The sequence below is a fragment of the Tetranychus urticae genome, chromosome 2 (genome assembly GCF_039701765.1).
Source record: "Tetranychus urticae isolate SD_2017Ah chromosome 2, NJAU_TeUrti_SD_1.0, whole genome shotgun sequence".
NCBI classification, from domain to species: domain Eukaryota; kingdom Metazoa; phylum Arthropoda; class Arachnida; order Trombidiformes; family Tetranychidae; genus Tetranychus; species Tetranychus urticae.
The window spans coordinates 22991356-23012898 of NC_142959.1; positions in this window are offsets into that span (position 1 = coordinate 22991356).

Consider the following 21543-nt stretch of genomic DNA (forward strand, 5'->3'; position numbering starts at 1 on the left):
TCAAAAATCATTGAAAATTTTTTTATTACACAAACAGACCGTTCCTATTTCCCTTAAAAGTGTATCAGCATAGCTCGACTTTTTAATTCTCGAATTTTTGATGAAAAAGCCATCGTCAGAATAAGAAATCCAAAAAGTCCAAGCTTTTGTGAAATCGATAAGATTCATTTTGCGATGAAAAACGTTTCCCTGAGCAACATTGAAATTCTCTTTCGAGTTAGGTAGTATCGAAATTAGTCGATCTATTGTGTGGATTAAGATTTAATATGAAATGTATGTTGATGCCATCTATTAGTTCGATTTATTAATTCTGTTCATTATTTTAGCGCTGATGGATCAGATGTTGTACATAGCTATTGATTTGTTATTGAATGGTTTAAATTGCAATCAAGATTTTTATTTGCAAAGAATCGTTGTATGATAATTCATCTTTCACTGAAACTTTTCCATCATCGTTAATTCCTTCTAATCATCTATTTTTTTTATTCATTAATATCTGATTTAAAAGCAATAATTTGTGCTGTTCCCTTCTCATTAAGTTTCATTGAACTCAGCCATTCTTGACTCATTCTCTGCTTTGAAGTGTCTTGAGACTCTGTAAAAAATTTAACAAATAACTTTGATAACGAATTATAAGCCAAGTATAAGTCAATATAAATCGATATATTAGGGGTTTTCATAATGTTTTTAACTAGACCAGATGGAATGTATTCTGAATCGTGCAAACTGGTTCACTCGATGAGCAATGTCTCTTAGGTAAGTTCTGCCCAATTTCAGGCAATTGTGCCCATGTTTAGGTTTTCTACACAATCGAAAACCGAAATTAAATCAATTTAAATTCACTGATTCATCAAACTCTTCATTTCAAATGGATAAAAAAGACCTGAAAACCAATAGCAACTCCTCGATTTTTGTCATGATAATAGCCTCATGTGTAGTTTCATGAAATATTATGTTAAAAAATTTCAAAAATGCATGGGCCCTATTTAGGCCCCTTTATTATCCAAAGGCCTTTTCATGTTGATTATCCTCGAAGAAGCTCTATATCATCCAAATAATTGAACATAACATGAATTTTTTCGTGGTTAAGATAACATTAGAAGTCGATCTATTAGTCGCATTTACAAAAAAAATTTCCCGAAAGATCTTCAATAAGAAAAACGGGTTAAAAGTTAGTTGTTTCAAGTTTCAAAAACATGCATGAAGTGCAATGAGTTCCCTTTTTGATAAAAACATTATTTTAGTCAAAATAACGGATAATTGTTTTTTCTGATGTATATTATGATATCAGTAGAAACTCAGGAACATGTTCTCACAAAAAATTTCAAAAATAAATCCATTCTGAATGTAAGAATCTCGAAAAATGCAGCGAATGTGCCAAAAATGGGCAAAAAGTTCGAAACTGGCACAATTCTGTCGAACTCAAGAAATTTCATGAAACTACGATTGATACTGTCCCTTCACTGCTCAAAGATTAAAATGGACTGTTCAGAATGTTTCTCAGACTTATTTTTCATGACTAGTTAAAAACATTATGAAAACCCCTAATACAATTGACTTTCTTGCGAAAACCGACAACTATCCGACGCCTGATCCTCTTTTAATCCTAATAATCCAAATCCTATTTCAAAAATTTACTTAATTAGCCTAAAAATCGGCAAAATCAAAAAAAATCTAGTGTTGTTATACTTATGACGCGCAGTGTACTTGAACTGGTCATGTAAAGGTCTGCATGGGCATCTATCAAAATTGTACTGTTCGATAGCTTTCGCAGATCATGCAACATAATTTTGGTTCATACCTGATTAACGTGATACCTGTTTACACAAACTGAAAGACAATGGCCTGTTTTAAGCTATCGAGATTAAATCATTTATTTAGATCCAATAATAATCAAAAGGATTCAATTTAATCAGAAAAATCAGAGTTTGTTTGAACAAAAAAATGTTTCAAGGATGAAGATCAGAAGAATAAAGTAAATTGCTTATCAATTTTTCTGTTGTTAACATGTTGGATGCAAAATTTCATGTTAAATTCATCAATCTAATCCATTTTTCGGAATATTGTTTGCTTCTCGAGATAAGCGTATCTGTGAGAATGTATCTGGAAATAGATTGAAATGTATGGGGTCGTGTGTATCGATTCAATGATTAAAACTATCATGACAAAGTAAATTTAAGGTGACATTGAAGTTTGAAAATCTGATACAATGATCTATTTTCATCTGCCACTCCTCAGAAACTGGCCTATTTTCGATAAAGAATCACGAAAATGATAAACTTCATTGTTGCTCTAAAACATTGTGACGCACACAATTTCATCTTTGTTACTATGGAACAATATAATCAATATTATACATGATTATTCATAAAAGAACATTTCTCTACCAATTGTTAGGTCAAAAGGTTGTTTGAAAACCCAACTAAATCACAAACACATAATAACTGAATGATAAGTCAACCGAACTTGTCAGTCACTCATTTTGGGGTAACTTAACAAAGCTATCAAACTAAAATTACACTCAAGCCAAAAAGATGACTGAATCAGTTTTTAACATTAAAAAATTGATGATTTTCGTTGATTGAATGTGATCATCTATTTGCATGGAAAATTGTCTAACAAGTTGTAAAAAGTAAATGTGATCATGTTAATTTGCCTTTCTCTGGTAATAATTTGATTGTTTGATATTTATTAATGAATCTGATAGTAAATCTGATCAAGATTATATCGAATTTACAGAAAAGGCTGAAAATAAGCATGAATAAACAGAGTGAGAGGGAGAAGAGTGAACATATTCAATTTAAATGAAGAGTATTAAAGCTATTCCATAACAACAACCCTTTACGAGTTTAATTTCAAATCTGTTTGCTACATAATTCTCATTACATTACATTTCCATTTCAATTTTCCTCTAAAATGTATCTCAAAAGCCATATTTTTATTCTGGTTTCGGTCTTTATGGTCAGCTTAATCACACCTTCTACTGGTTCTGATGGTTCTGATGGTAATCAAAATTGTATCAACTGTGTAGGTTGTACAAACTGTGCGAACTGTATAAACTGTACAAATTGCCATGGTTGTCAAAATTGTGCCGATTGTACGAATGGTACAAGTCTACAAAATTGTAAAAACAGTACAGACTGTAATCGATGTGCCAATTGTATTTATTGTTTATATTGTACAGACTGTGTAGGTTGTACAAATTGTAGGAATTGTTCGAATAGTTCAAATTGTACCGATTCTACCGATGGTTCATATTTACAAAACTGTAAAAACTGTAAAGATTGTAAAAGATGTTCCAATTGTGCAAACTGTCTGAGATGTAAAGATTGTTCCAACTGTACAGATTGTGTATACAGTTCAGACTGTCAAAATTGTATCGACTGTACGAATTGTTCGTATTTACAAAATTGTAAAACTTGTACAGATTGTAAAAGATGTAACAATTGTCAAGATTGTCTTAGATGTTCAGGTTGTAACAATTGTAAAAATTGCGTAGACTCTGCAAATTGTAACGATCGTACAGATTGTAAAAATTGTCACTGTTGATCTCGGTACCAATACAAAATTGTCAGGTCCTAAAAAGGTTTGTAATTTGAAAGCAGCGGAAAGTTCCTGGTACGACGTGAGGAATGACAACTTTTTTCATCTTCCAGATAAGGAATTGCCTGTCCGAAAAATGTCCAAGGCAAGGAAGTTAAAAAGCTTATCTTATTCACCATGTGCTTCGACATTTCCTAGTCCTTTGACACTCTGGAGTGATCATCCAATTTCACCTTGATTAGTTCCTATCCAAATCTACATTTTAAAACTTTCACTTTTTGTTTGTCTTCTTAAAATCTTGTACAATGTCTATAATCGAGTATAATGGTTCTCACTCAATATATTGTTATCTGATCAATATCAAAAAATAAAATGATTCATATTTTTACTACATAACCGGCTGTTTTTATTTGCTTAAATTGGACTTTTTAAGGACAACGAATCTGATTATCTGTTTAGTCTTTTAATACCGATCTTTGTACCTTTCCCACCATAACAAGGTATTTCAAGATGATTTTTGGAAAATAAAGGTACACAACAACTACTGGGTAAGAGTAATAAATTAGGCAAGAGAGATCAGTAATTGCAGTGACAGATTTTGCCCTGAGTCGGGTAGAGATGGCATGGTAACCTGTGGGGAAAAAGTTTGAGACTTTTTGGTTTTTTTCTTGTATCTCGTAAGATAATGGTTGAATTTTTCTGAAAATTCAACATGTTAGAGTTGGATAGTGTAGCTTTGATAATTGAGAAATTAGAATGAAAAAAACAAAGGTCACTCCACAATCATCGCTCAAACTAGGAGGTGAAAATTTTTTTATTTTCGATTAATGTTAAACTCTCATAGACAGAAAATGACTAAGTCAACTTTTTTGAAGCTAAAATTCCATTCAAAATTGAATATCTTTCAAACGACTAATCTGAATTTTTTCGACCGTACTTTAACTGAAAGGTCTTCAAGAGTTGCATCGATTGGTCTATTTTTTAGCTTCATAAAATGTTGTTCATGAGGTTATTCACGAAACCAATTTCATTTAAAAAAAATTTTCTCCTCCTAGTTTGAGCGATGATTGTGAAGTGACCTTTGTTTTTTTTCATTCTGGATTTCTCAATTATCAAAGCTACACTATCCAACTCTAACATTTTCAGAAAAATTCAACCATTATCTTACGAGATACAAGAAAAAAACCAAAAAGTCTCAAACTTTTTCCCCACAGGTTAAATAAGGTAACTAGAGCCAAATATTAGGAGCCATTTCTCTGATAAGAATTAATTTCGACAGTTTTTAATAACTAAACTTGCTTTATCGATTGATTGAGTGATTCCACAAGTGATTATCGTAGATCTTGAATTGATTTCTGATGTTGCTAAGTTACGCGATGAATTTTATCTTTTAGCTAATAGATTATAATCCCATGTATTTCATTTCTAATCTATCGAATCTTATAAACCTGATCTTTAAGGTGCTATTTGATTTTGTACTGCTGGTAAATCAACCTTTACAGTTACTGCCATTTCAAAAGCAAAACCCAAAATTGCCAGTTATGCGTTCACAAATTTAGCTCCTAATATTGGAACAATCGAGTATAGTGATCTAACTAAGATCACATGTGCTGATCTACCTGGTCTCATTGAAGGAGCTTATAATAATGTTGGCTTAGGTCATGAATTTTTGAAACATAGTAGTAATAGAAATACACAAGATAGCACACTTTTTCGATAATCGATATTGATTTATAATTTTTATACCTTTGTTGATGTATACGTACCTTTGACAATGCAAATATCGAAATGAACTTAATTATATTGTTATAATTGACTTACCTTGTTGATGCACTCATACCTTTGATAATACATAAGTTTGATTGATATTAATGATTATTGTACCTTTATAAAACATTCTTACCTTTGGTAATGCATACAGTGATTAACCTTAAATTTTCCATGATTAATGATGTAATGCAATTAAATAAGGTTATTGCCTTGCATTCACTTATTTTTAACTTTAATCTTCAATCAAAGCATACCTGCAAGGCATACTGTGCTTAACTTTAATTATCTTTTGCAAAGATCAAGCTAAAAGGAGATTAACTGCGATCGTCAATCAAAACTTATTCAAGAGAGATAAACTTCTTAACTTTAATTACTTTTGTAACTAAGAAAGATAAAATAACTTTAATGATCAACATTAATCAAATTCTGTGGGAAAGCCCTGCAGGGAAGATTTAGCTTTCCTTTAATCGCTTTTTGAAACATTGTTGCAAAAGATGACCAACCTTGATTACTTTTTGCATCTTCAATGCTATGAGAAGATTAAAAGAGGATGGTCACGCTGGGAGCAAACTAAATTTTCTTTTAGTATTGTGCAGCTTCTCAAAGTTGATAGCTATAATCAATCATGGATATCGTTGCAATTTTGATACAGAACCTAGTGACAGTTTGATTGCATTCTAATAATTAATTACCGTTTATTCGTGTAAAGGTACACTGTGGAATGTAAAATAACAAGAAAAGTTGGTTTTATGAAGATAAAGATGAGCGGGCGAATGAAGAGAAAGAGAAATCAGAGCGTTCTTTGCTTCAGTTTTAATTCATCGTTCGGCCGAACTTGTTTAAAATTTTCATCTTAAACTCCTCTTATCATATTACAGTAAGTACCGAAACTTTGTGATTCCTTTTATAACGTTTGAACTTTTCTTTTCGTTTCTTTTCTTTCAGGCTAAACCAACTTGCTGATTCCATAAAGGTAAGTTAAATTGTGTGATTGTAGTTCAATGTCCGTCTTAATCAGTTTAATTGTCAAACATCATTAAAGGCCAAAAGGCAAAAATCTAACAATGTTTAACAAAAAAGTTGTTGAGTGTAAATTGAAAATTGCCTGTTAATTCTTGTAAGCAAAATTAACATATTATTGTATCTTGAAATTGCAATTAACAACGGTTAACAATGAAAATTAATCAATTTGCGTGTCAAACAACAAAAAAGTCAAAGTAAAGTAAAGGGAAACTTTTAAATCACAAATAGAATCAGTTTTCATGTTCCTACAAACCAATAGAGTCTGAATTTGACAGAAAATCTGCTTAAATAATTGAACAAAAGACGATTAAAGTTTCAACTTTGGGCTTGATTTTCTTGAAAACCTCAGTTCAGCAAAACTTTCAATCACACAAATGAACAGAGTTCGCTTTAACCTAACCTAACCTAACCTAAGGTATCGAAAACGAAAAGTTCTTACTTTTATGTCGCTGATTAGTGGTCGGAGTCGGTCGGAGTCAGTCGGAGGCTGTCGGAGGCTGTGGGAGGTTGTCGGAGGCGGTTGGGGTCTGGTTGGGGTCTGGCTGGGGTCTGGTTGGGGTCTGGTTGGGGTCGACTGCTGTTGGTCAGTTGGCGTTGCTGCTAATTTTGATGGTAGATGGTGATGATGCTTCTGATGCTGGTGCTTGTGGTGTGGGTTCGCTGCTGATGGTGTAAATTATCCAAATGGAAAGTCACAAAAAGTCACAAAAAAGTTAAAAAAAATCCGATGGTTCACAAAAAGTCACGAAAGTCACAAAAGTCACAAAAATTCACAAAAAGAAAAAGAAGATTAGTAAAAATTTTATGCTTGGAAACTCCGCACCTTTAACTTACCTTTATGGAATCAGCAAGTTGGTTTAGCCTGAAAGAAAAGAAACGAAAAGAAAAGTTTAAACGTTATAAAAGGAATCACAAAGTTTTGGTACTTACTGTAATATGATAAGAGGAGTTTAAGATTAAAATTTCAAACAAGTTCGGCCGAACGATGAATTAAAACTAACAATGTAATTTATTAAACTTTAATTAAAGTTTAATTTGATTTGTCCCATTCCATATGGAGTAGCTAGTCGGTGTGTTTGGTTCGACAACAGTTTCAAAGTAGTGTTTTTCCATTCCAAATAAAACTCATTATTGCAACAGTCATACTTTTGTAAGGCAATTCATGGCTTAGACAAACTTTCCACTGACATAGTTTACCAAACACACCGAGTGAAGTCAATTGGCTATTGCATATGAAATGGTAAGTATTCAAAAAGATAGTTCATAAAGGCATTTCTCTTGTTTTCGAGTATTTATGCAATAGCCATTGACTTCGGTGTGTTTGGTTAGACAATAGTTTCGGAGTAGTGTTTTCCTTTGTGAATGTTTCTATTGCTTGCAACAGCATTCAACATTTTAATAAGATTTTTTGCTTTAAGTCTTTTGCTTTTAAAATTAATTTTTGTAGTCATTTCATGCAAATAATCAGTTCATTCCTATTTGGTTCGATAGTAGCTGTAGAGGGCTGCGATACTATTGCGCCAAAGGTTCTTCGATGCGAACACAATAGGAGGCGTGCTAGTGTTCAATCCTTGTCTTTAAATCGACTTTTTTCAAAGTTTAAATTTAATTTTCAGTTAATTTCAATTTGAATTTTAAGTTATGAATCATAAGTTATTTCATATCTGTTATCATGTCAAATTTATCATTCGCACAAGCTTTGGTGAGTAAAAAATAATAATTATTCAATTATTCAATCGATTTTATCATTTATGTCTAATTTCAGGATTATTAAAAAGAAAAGGTGAGTTCTAAATTTATTTATTTCAACCAAGTACTGCCGAAACTATTGTCGAACCAAAATGCATCTGAAAGAAAAACCAGTTAATTGATATTTTTATTATTTTATATATTCAATATTCGAAGGAAAATTTTGCCACGAATAATACCTACCAAAATGATCCAGATTTAAGTATTTCCATCAACAGTTTTGCTTAAATTATTATTTAATTAAATTTCATCTAATTGTTTCTTACTTTTCATCTTCCAGAATTCAAATACTGAAATCCAGGATAAACCGCGATTGGTTATCTGCATGAATCAATTGCAGGCAAAGTTTCCATGCAAAGACAAACATATGGCTATAATTGACAATGTGACGCATTCATGTGTTTCATACGATCCTTGAAGATGAAGGTGATGATAAAACTGAAATTTGACAAAGACAATTATCCACTACGCAAACCAGTGGCACATGTTCCTTTAGCAGCTGATCTAAGAAAAGACGCCGCCAAAGATAAGAGGAAGAAAGATTGGCAGTGCCCTTATTGTGGTTATTGCTCCACAAAATTCAAAATTAACCGTCACATAAACTTAAGGCCTGACGAGAAAAACGATGGGAAATTCATGCGGCCATCCTGTAACGCGAGAAGGGACGTAGAACCATTTCCTGATAATTTTGCTGCGTGGCCGAAAGCCTTCCGTGCACCGGTAAAAATAAATAATAAGTATCGTAGAGATAAAAAAGGTGCAATCAATTTTATTATTTATGATACTGATTCAAAAATCTACAATGTAAAATATAATATATTGAATGTAGAAACTGGTAGAATAAATATTATTATTCATATAAAATAATTTTGACAATAATCTTGTGATTAAGCAAGATGGAAACCATTAAGAATGTGTTGCAGCTTTGGAATTGGTTTATTATTGTATTCATTTTTTTTATTTAAATTAAGTTTAATTTAGTTTTCAAAAGTTCCAAGTTTTTAGTCGGTGTGTTTGATTCGACAATAGTTTCGGAGTAGTGTTTTACTTTCCGAATATAGATTTTGTTAGCAACAGCTTAGAATCGAAATGATCAATGAAATCGATTTCAAACATTTTCTGATTGATTACTGTAGTTAGACACAATTTCACCATCCTATTCAAATAAATCATTTTGAAAATGGAATGTTAATAAAGAAGGAACAAGATTAGGTAAAATTTCAGCTAAAGCAAAATAAACCAGCACCTTTCTAGTGATGGCTGATTGTGACAATAAACCCTTGCACATAAAACATTAGAGACTTTGTCTATTAAAAAAAGCATATTTGAAGATAACAATTTTCGAGTAATGCTGAACGCAATATAACTTTCAGGCAAAAATAAATAATATAATACACTCACAAGGTAACCTCGCGAACTGCCTAACGCCGATTTTTTTTAACACAATAAAATATTTTTGAGCAAGCAAAAAGAAGTAGAAAAAACTTTATTTCAGCGGCCCATACAGGGTTTTAGTGGTAGTGTGTGGCGTTCAAAAAGAAGCACTTGATACAAAAATGATCACGACAATGAGCACATTGTATGAATGAACCGATACCACAGTTTTCAATTGAACAAATGGACTCATCAGTATCCCAGATAATACTATCGGGTGAATCAAACATCTCAACTTCTACAGGGTATGTTGCCTTCTTCCAAGCGTGTTTGATCATTCTAATGAATAGTGGAGCACAGAATTGGTTATGTATGAGGGCATGTAACTTGATGATAGTTTTTCTATCATGAAGTGGACATGGCATTGAATCCAGTATAACTCTTTCAGTAAACTTTTTAGCAAACTTTTTCCATTGACGGAAAAAATAAACGTCCAAGGGCTGGATTAGAGATGTTGCACCAGCAGGAATTACTTTGAGCAGAATTTCTTTACCATCAATAGCGAGATTTTCTTGGTTATGGAGAGAAAATGAGTCAACAATTAGGCAACATTTTCTATCAATATTTGGAGCCAAACAATTTTGTTTCCATTGCTCAAGCACCTGTCTATCAATTTTTCCTGATTTGGTACAAGTAACAAACACGTTTGGTGGCTTACATCTTTCCAAATCTCGCAGCACATTGGGTCCAAATTTACCACCGGGTTCTTGTAGAATAATCATCAACGGGGATAAGAGTCTACCATCCATGGTTATTATCGGCTGCACTGTATATGAATGTGAAATAGCATTGGATGACCGAACGCCAACGACAGTGTCTCTTTCACCAAGATTCGAGAGAGTTCTTTGTCGATGAATCTCATAATTAAAGCCTGATTGGTCGGTGTTAAATACTTCTTCAGCAGTGTAGTTCTGGAGTACATTATCACTAATATCCAATACAAAAGAGACAGCGTTGTCTTCTACCTTTTCTTTCTCTAATTCATGTTTATAAGTAACAAAATTCGTTACTTTTCTAGCAACAATTTTGTGTTTTCTCTTGAACTCTAATACCCAGGTATCACTGGCTTTAAAGCCTTCAAGTTTCACCTCTTTGGCTTGTGTACAAGCCCAGCGCTTTAGGTCATTATCATGTACAGCTGCTAGGTTGTTTCTAGCTTCTTTGTACTGCTTCCAGGTATAATCAGCGATCAGTTTCAATTTTTCTCTTCTGGTTCCTTGCTGGTCAAAATACTTTTTGTATCTATATAAATAGCTACTATCTTTAACCAATTTATAATGGTGTTGAATTGTTTTAAGGCTCCAACCTCTTTCTTTTGCTTCAATAACTTTTTTAATGTAATCAAATGTTACATAGTTTTTGTCTTTAGTTTCTATGTAAGGCTCATAGACAATATCAGACTCCAGCACAATTTCAGACGGCATATCGACAAGTTCTTCGTCTTCGACAATTTCAGTTATAGAAGCATCTTCCAGGCACTTTATCAAGTTGAAAACTGTTGTGGCAATCTCTCTTTCACGAGGATTCATTGCTCTTGATGGTCCGGGAATTGCCAATTGGCTCAAACAAGATAATACATTAGACGCACTAAAAGACATTTTGACACGGTTTGGTGAAAAAAAACTGAAAAAAGCAACAAAATAAACTAATACTAGCACTTTCTGCAAGTGGAAAAGGAAATAAGCTTAAAAACGGTCAGTTTGAATTTGAAATAAAACGGCCGGTTTATTTCAAATGCGCATGCGTGAGTATGGGCCGCTAATTTTTGTTTTTCCCAGTAGGGCAAAGAGAGGTTATTATAATATGTTGCTTTCACTTAAATCCGCGATAGGCAGTTCGCGAGGTTACCTTGTCAGTCATCATTCTGGGGCTGTTATAAGAATAAGAAAAGAAGAGGAATGACAAAAAAAGATGAATAAGGACTCGACAATAATTTTCCTGAGAATTGATATCTGCATTGCTTCTGCAAATGATTTTTAGTCTTATCAATTTAAACTGTGTAACCCGTAAAAAGTGATTATTTTCATTTGATAGAATAAAGATGAAGCAGAAACTGATAAGAATGTCACAATTGATTATTTAGATACTTGACTGAGAAATTGAATATTTTCATTAAATTCAGGTGATTAACCCCGAGATCTCAAATAGGGCTGAACTACACGAAACAAAAAAGATTGATCTAATCCACAGCACATGTTAAAATATTGAAAAATATTGTATTCTCTGTAAAGCTCGTCTTGGTGTCTCAATGATTGCAATGATCGATTCCCATGCGAAATTTGTGCATTCAATTCATCGTTATGGACGAGATCTTCTATAATATTCTAAGCTTTAGTATTCTTGCTTTGACAGACTAATACGTTGCACCTTACTTCGGAACTCTCCTCTAGATCGTCCATAGCTCTGAGGATATAAATACTACCAAGGTGTTCGATGTGCATATATCTCAATATTACTTCGAGATGATAACGGCCACCATTGCGAATGCATGAATGAGTCCTTGCCGGGGACACTAACAAGAAGCTAAAAAGCCTTGACGAGGGCTAGTTAAGAAAATAGTGGCGTGAATTGGTGTGAATGAATCTATTAATGAATTGTTTCGGTTAATACACAGGTAGCTCTTAACGCAACAAATTAAGGCTTCAGTCAACGCAATTTCAAGGTGTCGTTGGCTAGGTATTTTATTGTTTCAGATACGATGCCCAAACTTGAAGATAATTGCATCATGCAATTTGCATAGATGGTTGTTGAGTGCAGCTACCAATGTATAAAGTAAGCTTACATAAATTGCTATAGAAGAAATTAACACGATCAAGTTGGTTTCGTATGCCTATTCCGGTTGTACATTTGATTGATAATAGTAGTAATTAATTCAAGCTATTATTTAATGAATGGATAATAATGGGGTAAGGTAATAATAATGAGGTAATTGTGCTATGGTTAAAGATACCTACTTTACTTACCTGTTCAATTACTTGCTGCTGCTTGTATTTATACTCATCATCATTCCAATCGATCATTTCAATTCCTATTTCATGATATTTACCTAAGAACCTCACTTTAAATTTAGCTATTAGAAAAAAATGAAAACCAGAAGTTAATCATTTAAAATTAATAAAATAAACTTAGATCTACTTGTTTGCAATTTCAACAAGCATTGAAAAACATACGATAAAACAAAAAACGTGTTATAAATCCAATGATGAGACAAACGCTGAGAAACGTTTGATTTTCTTATCACTAAGTTTAGTCTTACAATATTTGTTAGTTTTTAACTGTATCGGGCGCAAAGAGTAGAAGAGGTCCATTGATCGAGTTGGTTTCATTGAATCGATTTATCGATACTATCGATTTTGTTTCTTTCCTTTATTCAAGGATGAATTAAGATAAATAATCCATCTATTACTTGGGCTGAACCAGTTTTCTAAGCAGGAGAAAATGGTTATATATGATTAATTGTACGTTATTTATACATACTATTGATAGAATAAGTAATTCAAATTTTTGGCTCAATGATGATGTTATGAAAGTTTATGTTCCATTGCTTCAATTAGCAATTAATTAAAAATACATGAAACGGTTAAAAATGCAAAATAGCTCAGAACGAATTTGCTGTATGTGATTTGCTAAAAATCTAGCAGAAATAGGGAAAATAGCAAAGATGGAAACCATTTCGACTGTGTAGCAGCTTTGGAATTGGTTTATTATTGTATTCATTTTTTTATTTAAATTAAGTTTAATTTAGTTTCAAAATGTCAGTTATCGAAATTCAAGAAATTGAAGTATTGATGGATACTGTTGGTAATAAGTAATTCGGATTTTTGGCTCAATGATGAAGTTATGAACGGAGATTTTGTTTGCTCCAATTAGCTCATCCATGCAAAGTGTTTTATGCGTCTTCTCTTCATTACGCCAGGATGAAGAAACTTGCAAACCCACCAGATATGAAATGCAACAAAAAAGTTAATATTTATGATTATGACTTCATTTTTTCACAATACATCTGACGCATCATTGGGCTTTGTTAAGTGTTGATATCAACGAGAAATCAATAAACTATTAAGATTTCGATTTCGAAGGATAATCCATCTACTCTAGCTGTTTTCAAATCTTGGCACGAAATTTCCACAACAGTGGAAAGTTATAAACCGGCGAGACATACCACGCCAAAAAGCCGGCAGTAGTTGCGATGTACTTGTATGTCAATTTGCTTCATTGTTAGCTTAAGGGTTCACTATCAATCATGACATAAATTTTACAGAGGTAAATAATGCAATAGTTTTAAGTTCATTCATCTGATATATTTTATCTAATTGTAGAAAGAACTCCACAAGATTCGATGGGCAATTAATTTTTCAATGATAAATCGAAAGCTAGAAGTTTATATCCACACATTGATATTCTAAGCAAAAAAGATTATATTCTTAAGAATGGAATGCCGACAGAGGCAATTTTTGAGAGGCAAAAGGGTTTACAGATGTCCTTACGAATGTGGCTTTGTATGCAAACCAGGCATGTAATGGACAGTAACGCGACACTTAAATTCGCAATTCATTCATGGCATGCTCAGAGCACCAAGTTAGCTGACTGGTAAAAAGTATAAGTTGTAAGTAGAGATGGAACATGGCCTAAATCACAAAAAGAGCCAGTTTTATTAGTTTGATCTTTTTATTCAAGAAATTAAGTCATAAAGTTATATCTAAATATGTTTAATTATTGGTACTCGAACTGTTACATGTTATAGATCAATTGAAAAGATGATAATTTACTTTTCAGGTTGCAAGTTCTTCATAGTTTTGTGAGACATGACCACCTTGCCAATTAAAACTTCTGTTTATCGGCATATCATCAGGCAAAGGTGTTATTTTATCACGAATCTTCTGTTCTTCGACTCATTGATACTGTTTGAGTATAAAATATAAATATAACATATGAATAATATAAACAATATTACTCTCACTCTCATGATTTTGACATCTTGAATGAGTATGGCCACGACAGTATGCGGAGTTCCGCAATTAACTAAAAGAGAATTCAAATTAGAAGATAGAAAGAGAGAGAAGAGAGAGACCTGTGCGTGAAAGGGAAATGGCGGTTAGCATTCGATTTCCTAAGGAATCATCAGACTGCATAAGCATAAATGTCGCCCTCTAGGTCATTGTCTTAGAGACATCTTTGAATCCGCCTTTTAGCAGGGAATGACGCTTATTTTCCGGCGGCATGCTTCAGCTTGTACTTCACCTGTGAATAATGAATACAAATAAGATTCAAGTAGAGCTTCTGCAATTAGATTCTTAGACTTTAGTCTGATCCAAATTAGTCTTATGTCTACTGGGTATGGCAAAAGTAACTAGGAGCTGTATTTTGCTAATAACTTAGAAACGGTTGTAGGGAGAGCCACCAAATTTTTTAATTGGTCATTTCGGGTGGTCGGTTGATGATTATTTCCGGTCAGTTTTAGTGAACTTGAAAAAATGAGTAATTTTTCGGATAAAGATAGAGCTTTTTTTATTAAGCATTATTTTCTCAACAACTGTGACATCAGTGCGTCGAAACGGGCTTGGTCAACCTATTCGCATGGAAAAAAACCACCCAGGAACGAAACTATCAACGAGTAAGTCAAAATTGAAAATTTTTGGTGTTTTTTTTATTTTGTTTTTTTTCTCTAAGGTGGATCGATAAATTCGAACATGGGACTTAATTTGCCCTCGCTTTAAGTCCAATACAATAGCACTCAATTGCCCTACAAGTTCAACTCCATGGCCACCTTATTCACCCGACCTCAATGTTTGCGACTTTTTTCTATGGGGTTATTTGAAGGACCGAGTCCATCAAAAAAACGCTCAGACAGAAGAAGAACTCAAAAATGCAATAATTGAAGCATTTGAAGATATTCCCGCAGCCTACATCACTCGATCTTGCAATGCCTTCGAAACCCGTTTGCGCCATCTAGTGGTTACCGAAAGTTGACACTTTGAACAATTAATAAAATAATCAACCGACCTTCATACCTTTCAATTAAAAAAACAAGCATTCAAAAATTCCAAGCGGTTCAAAAGTTATTCAAAAAAAACACCTCCTAGTTACTTTTGCCATACCCAGTAAGTCTGAAATCTAATGAAAAAAATTGAATCAGTCTTCAAGCCTAGACTCAAACATCAGCCGTGAAACTGAAGTCTAATGCAGTTTAGTCTTTAGTTTAGACTTAAAATTTTTGAATCATTAGTAATTGAATAAGTGTTAACATTACTCTGATCTTTGATCCATTGCGTATTTTTTATTGCTTTGTTTTTGCTTTTGAGATGCAAAACATTGCTTTTGAGATTTAAATTACAGATTCTTAGTAATTGATAAATCTTTCTGGTTGGCTTTACTTTGGGTTACTTTACTTTACTTAGAGTTAACTTCAAGTCAAATCTTTCTGCTTTTTTCTGTGTCTTTTATATTGATAGAATTTTTATATTTTTGATAAACTAGTGTCTAAATTAAAGTAATGTCTAATTCTCAAGATAGTGCTTTTGATAGTTTAGTTAATTGTGATTCGCAACCTAAAAAACGTAAGTGTTGGAAATGGGATAACTTGGACGAACTTGATGGACAACGTTTAAAGTGTAAACTTTGTAATAAAACATTTAGTGGGAAAACAAGTGCTGATTCACTGAAATATCATGCTAATAACCATACAAAAGTGTTAAATAACTATACATTGGATACACATCTTCAATCAAATCGACCTACAAAAACATTTGATGATTACTTAGTTAAATTCATCACCGAAGCCCATTTACCCTTCACTACAGTTGATGATAAAAATTTTCGACAAATGTTGAATGTAATCAATCCAACGTTGAACATACCACATAAAGATAGCTTGAAAACAAAAGTGATCAACAAATTCAATGAAATGCGGAGACAAGTGAAGAGTAGGATTTTATCTTATGAAAATTTTAACTTCGGATTTACCACTGATATTTGGTCATCTTTAAACGGTCAACCATTCATGAGTATCACTATGCATTTTGTTGATGAAACCTTCGAACTGAACTCATTTGTCCTTGATTTTTGTTCTATCCCTTTTCCTCATTCTGGTGAAGAGAGCTTCAAAATTATATGAGTGTTTACTTTTTTTTGGGATCAAAGATAAATTTACTGGTTTTACTTCTGACAATGCAACAAACAATTTAAAAGCAGTAAAAGAACTGAAAAATATGTTCGGTCCAGTCTTATTCGACGATTTCCATCAAAGATGTTTTTGCCATATTTTAAATTTAATTGTTCAATCCGGTTTAAATGAATGTAAAGAAAACTTAAATCAATCCGTAAAATTGTCTCGACTTTACACGACTCGCCGAAAAAGCTCCAAACTCTTAAAGAAACTTGCTTGAAGCTCGAAGTTACTTTCAAAACAACTAAACTTGACGTTTGTACTCGTTGGAATTCAACTCTGTATATGCTGGAAAGTGCTGTTCATTTAAAATCAGTATTGAATTGGTTAACTAAAAATGATGATGACTTCAAACAATTTGATATTTCACGAAATGAATGATAAATAGCAAGTAAATTGATTGAGCTTTTGAAACCATTTGAAGAGATAACATTGGAAATGAGCTCTTCGTGCTATCCAACCCTTAATTTAATTTGGCCTAATTACCTTACATTGAAAAAATTTCTCGATAAATTTAACGAGCTCATGTTGATCAAATGTGTCAGTTCAATGGAATCCAAGCTTAATGATTACGAAAAAAAGTTAACCAATGAAATTTCAATTCTTGTGACTGTTTTGGATCCAAGATTCAAATTAAACTGCTTCAAAAAAGTCCTATTGAAAATATGGCTAAAGGCATCATTAATAAATATTTCACCAAGTTCAATGAATCGACCGATGTAACTCAATCTGAACCAATTGAAGACGCAAATATTGCATCTGAAAAAATTCAAAGACTTTTCCGATACTTCAATACAAAATAAAGTTGATGATTATTTAACTACTGTTGTTGAGAGTCACTGTGTTAAGCCACTACAATGGTGGAAACTTAATCAAGCTCGTTACCCTGTTTTGAGCAAAATGGCTGTTTCAGTTTTTTGTTTACCTGCTTCTAGTGTCAAATCTGAAGAGACATTTTCGGTAGCAGTAAATATTTTAACGAAAAAAGATCAAGCTTGAAAAGCGAAACTGTAAAACCATTGGTTTTGTTTAAATCTTATTGTCAGTTTTTGAATCTGTAGTAACATCAAATTAGACTTAGACTTAGACTTGAGATCAGGTCTAAGACTAAATTTTTCGATAAAATTCAAGACTAAACTAAAATCTAAAGAAATAATTAGATGTCTAAGCTAAAATCTAACCATTTAGCTCTAAAGCCTAGACTTTTAGTAGCTCTAGATTAAAGTATATAATTAATACATATACATATATGATACATATAATTTATAGTTGTTTTATGAGCAAATTGTATTGAGTTATTTTGGTTAAGTATTGTATCTTAGCAGATTTTATTAAGAATACTAAAAGATCTCAATTTAGACAATTTGGCTTCAGTCAGGGTGTTTGGATAATGAATATCTTATGCGAGATATAAAACTGAATTCGGGTCGGATTGTTAATGTGTAATAAACTGTGAAACTAAATGATGATCGTCGAGTGAACTTTCAATTTATTCTGAAATTTCGTTCAAATTAAAATGTTAACAGTATGATGTCAATATTAAATTTTAACTTCGTGAATTAGATAGATTTCAGTGTCAACATCAGGGTGATACTTATTATACACATCTTTCTGATAAATATGAGTTGACGTAGCAGTTGTTTCATCAGCAAACATAGACTTTACCATTGTTAAAATTAAGAAATCCTGAGCTAGTTAGTATTGAAGGATAAGAATGCCAAGAATCTTTGCTGTCAGTAGGAAGGCTCGTGGTAAAATGGACCATAACTCTTCTTATTCTCATCAAACCAACATTAATCAACCAAGCATACAACCAAAATCTATTAGTGCTACATAAACGAGTGTAAATCTGTTGATTATCATCAACATAGAGTTCCGAGCTCTCAGGAATCTTTGTTTTCTCCTCATTCATTAACAAAAAAGATCATTTCAGGAAATCGTAGTAGATTGCAATTAAACAGATCTCTCAAAGTTCATTTAAAAATTACTCAATTGCGATCATTTGGACAGGATAGCTGACTTTTACTTATATATATAAGTCGTTAAGAACATTTTGAAAATCATTTTTACCAAAAATTTCGCAGTGATGTACACAAATTCTCAATGAGGCACTTATCCAATTTTAAATCAGTTCTTGGATTCTGATAGTCTGAACTTTCAACAAGAGAAGACACTTTACTAATTCTAGTCGCTAATACACGCAAATAAGTATTAGGGACATCACCAACAGAAGATGCCTTGAAATATTCTTTACACAAGTCAAATATCTGTGAGGTCCAATAGAACTCAGACTCCCCCAAAAGAAAAACTTTTCCTTTAAGAACTTCAGCACTTCCATTATTTCTATCGATTGTTCTTCTCTGCACCATTATAAGCAAATGAGACATGAAAGCATAGGAATGTATTAAAAGTAATACTATGTATATCAAATAACAATGACCACGGACATTTGGGTTTCAATGAGAAACTTTGGCTTGAAATTAGCAAAAATTAGATTAAGAGAAAAAAATTTATGATGGTAAATGAGTATAGATATTCCCTTATGAACTATCTAGAGTTGTATTGTTCCGATAGATTAGAAAGAAGTACAATTGTTTCTGTTCTTGTTCTTGAAATTTGTTCCAAATATTCGAAAACAAAAAAACAGTTTCTTTTGTTCCATAGATCTGAAAGGCCTAAGACAAACTGTTCCTTATTTGATTCAGATCAATACAAAACTAGAACTATCTTGTTAAATACTTACCATGAAAAAAGAAGGTAATGCCTTCTACAACTTGTTATACAAGGTAAAAAGACAGGCATCACTAGCTGCACCACGAGTCTTTCCTGAACCAAAACTATAAAAAACGCGATTGTTATTTCGTATAGTGCAAAATACAATACATTTTTTTCGAAATTTTTTGACAGTATCTCTTCAAGCTTGATAACCATCCAGTATCATAAGATAGTACGTCAGTCAAAAAATGAGAAAAACCAGCTGGCACATCAGGATTAACATGTTTATCGTAAGAATCCCGAACACTGGGTGGAAAGAAGTTATACTTAAAGGAAGTCTGCAGAAATGAAAATATTTTGAATGAGTACAAAGAGTAATAGTGAGATGAATGTATACAGCGAAGAATGATCCACTACTACATGTTGGTTGAAGTTACTTACCTGACTGGCCATATTAGTGATAAATGAACAAATGATGAAATAAGATGTAAAATTGTCGACAGAGTTTTTACTATAATTCAATACCTAGTATCACATGTGGAGGAACCTCATCGATGAAAGCACAATAGGAGGCGCACAAGTGTTAAATTCTCTTTTTTCAAAGATGTCGGTCAAATTTAGCAAAATCCGTTGTGCTGAGAAGATATGAGCAAATTTTGCTCAAAAATTGTTGATATTTTCAGATCTAACTGAAAATCGAAGTGATCGGCTGTATCATTTCTGATGAAAAATCTGCTTCCATAATTGAGCAAAAGGCAGTTTAAGTTTCAACTGAGAGTTTGCTCTTAAATGTCCATGCGGAAAAGTTTTTTTGTTCGAAATAATTATAATTTTCATTCAAAAGCTAATTGCTTTTCTGAATTCTGAATTTTGCTTTGCTAGTTAGATACCAATAGTAAGCTAGTGTGATACCAATTGTTCGCATTTCCTTCCTTGATTGCGAAAAAACTTACGAAAACTTTTATTCTATCCTAGCTCCATAAATAACTAGAGAAACTGAAAAATGAATAAATACTACTCCGAAACTATTGTCGAACCAAACACACCGAAGTCAATGGCTATTGCATAAATACTCGAAAACAAGAGAAATTCTCTTATGAACTATCTTGTTGAATACTTACCATTTCATATGCAATAGCCAATTGACTTCAATCGGTGTGTTTGCTTCGAAAATAGTTTCGGAGTAGTGTTTCGTATTCCGAATATTGCGCTTGTTTCAATTTAGGCCAAGTATCTGCACTACTTACTTCTTATCACTCAAGCTTCATTAAATTTACAAAGAATCTTCTTCTTTTGTATTTATTCAATTTTATTGCAAAAAATCTGTCGAAAACTATATTTATATCAGTATTTTGCCGACATTTTTATCGCAGAACTTGCAATAATTGTTAAAAAAAGAGAAATATTGATTTGCGAAATGTATTTTATTTTGATATCATCTATCAATATGATGACTTTGAATACTTTTCACAAATATCGATGTGATCTTTATAGACACCATATCTGACTATCATCCAACACGACTCGAATTTACATTTTAGCAAAAAATTATTCATTTTGCGCAAACTTTTCTTTCCACTGGAAGCTTTCAATGGCAATGGCAAAAGTGCTCCAGGAGCAGACATAAGTTCACTACTATTGCATCTGTATGGACAAACTGGACGATAATCTTTTGCATCACGAATGTATCTTTTGATGGCTTTGAGACAAAACAGTCCAAGGCAACCGGGTTTTGACGAAGTCCCATGAATAGTTGGATCATTACAAATTTGGTAACAAATCCGACAGCAATGACGTCAACCGGGTTGACTAGTTGACTTTGGTCAATAGCATAAAAATCTTCCACCTCAGCTTGTTGAATGGGATTATGATTTAACTGCACATTTTCCGTGATAGGTACAGGTACTCCTCCTGGTCCAATCATGGTGTAAAGACCAATCACTGTCCATTCGGATCATACAATTGGGAATTTAAAGTGACTTCTCGTAGGCTTGGTCTCGATCCCTCAGCCACGACATGATCATTTGGTACCAATTGAACTTCGTCATCTGAATCAATTTCCCTCAAAAAACGACTTGAACCCGGTTCAAGATAAACACAAAATATCCCAAAAATTGATCGAAATAAGGAATTACACAAAAGTA